Source organism: Nematolebias whitei, chromosome 9, assembly GCF_014905685.2.
Source record: "Nematolebias whitei isolate Nwh7 chromosome 9, NemWhi1, whole genome shotgun sequence".
Classification (NCBI taxonomy): Eukaryota; Metazoa; Chordata; class Actinopteri; order Cyprinodontiformes; family Rivulidae; genus Nematolebias; species Nematolebias whitei.
In genome coordinates, this window is record NC_056506.1 from 1,222,966 (window position 1) to 1,225,607 (window position 2,642).

The 2,642-nt window shown below is 43.8% G+C and overlaps 1 protein-coding gene across 1 annotated transcript in view; it reads left to right on the plus strand.

Moving 5' to 3' along the window:
- The window catches only part of LOC119414847 (acyl-CoA-binding domain-containing protein 5-B), a 162,663-nt gene that overhangs the window by 119,974 nt on the left and 40,047 nt on the right, over positions 1-2,642 (plus strand). The window lies entirely within an intron of this gene.

The following is a 2,642-nucleotide window of genomic DNA, read 5'->3' on the forward strand; positions in this document are numbered from 1 at the left end:
ACTGAAATGACCAGCCTGCAGTCCAGATCTTTCACCTATAGAGAACAGTCCAGATCTTTCACCTATAGAGAACATTTGGTGCATCATAAAGAGGAAGGTGCGACAAAGAAGGCCCAAGACGATTGAACAGTTAGAGGCCTGTATTAGACATGAATGGGAGAGCATTCCTATTTCTAAACTTGAGAAACTGGTCTCCTCTGTCCCCAGACGTCTGTTGAGTGTTGGAAGAAGAAGGGGGGATGCCACACAGTGGTAAAAATGGACTTGTCCCAACTTTTTTGGGATTTGTTGGAGCCATGAAATTTGGAAACAACAGAGTTTTCCCTTAAAATGATACATTCTCTCAGTTTAAACTTTTGATCTATGATTTGTGTTCTATTCTGAATAAAATATTAGATGTTGGCACCTCCACATCATTGCATTCAGTTTTTATTCACAATTTGTTTAGTGTCCCAACTTTTTTGGAATCCGGTTTGTAGTATGCACATTAATATAGTAATTGTTTCAGTGTTCCACTTGTCAGTTAGAATTTCTCTTGCTGTGAACTTTACAGATTCGTGACACACTTAACAAACCTTTTGTTGTTTTTTCAGGTCCGTCACACCACATTTTAAATAAACGTGACAGGTGAGTGTGCTAATCTGTGGCTTGCACCGTTGCATTTGTAAATAATTCAGAGGAACCACTTGTTCCTTGCCAGTCTGACACACAGGACTGAAACTGAATGTTCAATTCATCCAAGTTGTGTTGGATTTTTAACTGAATGAACACTCGCACAGGGGCCAGCAGGACCAGAGCTCGCAGAGAGGGGACAACCAGGACTGGAGGGAGTTCCACGCCGCGGTGGCTCTCACCAGTTTGGCCCAGAGCATTGCTCCAGCGTCTGGCGCAGCCACGGGACCAAGCTACGCCCGAGAGGCTTGCTCTCCACCACGACCCAATGTTAGCAGACTGGCGCCAAAACACACCGCAGGGACGGCTCTCACCAGCCGCATCATCCAAAGATCCTCTCATATCTCTGAGGTTCAGACTGTTCAGGTTCCTCTGGCCAACAACGGGTAGAAGACCAAACACCCAGTTCCTGTCAGGAACACTGAACTCCTGTTTCATAAAGCTGACAATCATTTTGATGTTGTAAAGTTCAAACATGGACCTAATGAAGTCAAACATGGATGCTTTAGCTCTTCTTTAGCTGCAAGTTATATTAACTTTCAGGAGGCCGAATCACCGTCCAGAGGGAATGTTTCTCAGCAGCTGTCTGAATAAAGCTGATGTGAAGTCTTCTGTGCAGGTTTCATGCTTTAAATCTTCATCTTGCAGGAGCTGTGGTGGGCTTCACTCAACTCTGGTGGCTTTTAATCATGTCAGGCCTCGTAAGGACACTGAAGCTGCTGCACTGTACGACACAGACACAAGTCTAAACCTTCTGAGACATGAAGGTTAGACTAAAACATTATAGCCATAATATTTTCACGTTGTCCTTTTGCAAAATATCTAATAAACCACAGGATACATTTTTATGAAACTGTCAGGAAGTGACCACTAGATGTACTAGAAACTTTTGGAGACGACCTGGTTCGAGAAGGCTACAGCTAATAGACATTAGCCTACACAAAAATGGCAACACCTCAAAGAATTTTACGGATATTTGCATAAATGTTTGTGGTAGTAGCTGAGACTGCTTCGCAACATGTATGAGTTCCAACAGATTGTGCAACATTTAAAACTTCAGGATGAAAAACACAACTTTTACATCAAACATGATCTGCGGAGCTTTCAAAGACAAAAAAAGGTAAAGTCAACGAGCAGTACGCCAATGCCCCCCGCCCCCCCCACCACCACCACCACCACCACCACCCGAGGGATCTGATGAGTGAATGTTTGTACAAACCGGATTCCAAAAAAGTTGGGACACTAAACAAATTGTGAATAAAAACTGAATGCAATGATGTGGAGGTGCCAACATCTAATATTTTATTCAGAATAGAACACAAATCACAGATCAAAAGTTTAAACTGAGAGAATGTATCATTTTAAGGGAAAAATCTGTTGTTTCCAAATTTCATGGCGTCAACAAATCCCAAAAAAGTTGGGACAAGTCCAATTTTAGCACTGCGTGGCATCCCCCCTTCTTCTTACAACACTCAACAGACGTCTGGGGACAGAGGAGACCAGTTTCTCAAGTTTAGAAATAGGAATGCTCTCCCATTCATGTCTAATACTGGCCTCTAACTGTTCAATCGTCTTGGGCCTTCTTTGTCGCACCTTCCTCTTTATGATGCGCCAAATGTTCTCTATAGGTGAAAGATCTGGACTTCAGGCTGGCCATTTCAGTACCCGGATCCTTCTCCTACGTAGCCATGATGTTGTGATTGCTGCAGAATGTGGTCTGGCATTATCGTGTTGAAAAATGCAGGGTCTTCCCTGAAAGAGATGACGTCTAGATGGGAGCATATGTTGTTCTAGAACCTGGAGATAGTTCTCTGCATTAATGGTGTCTTTCCAGACATGCAAGCTGCCCATGCCACAAGCGCTCATGCAACCCCATACCATCAGTGATGCAGGCTTCTGAACGGAGCGTTGATAACAACTTGGGCTATCCTTGTCCTCTCTGGTCCGGATGACATGGCGTCCCAGTGTTC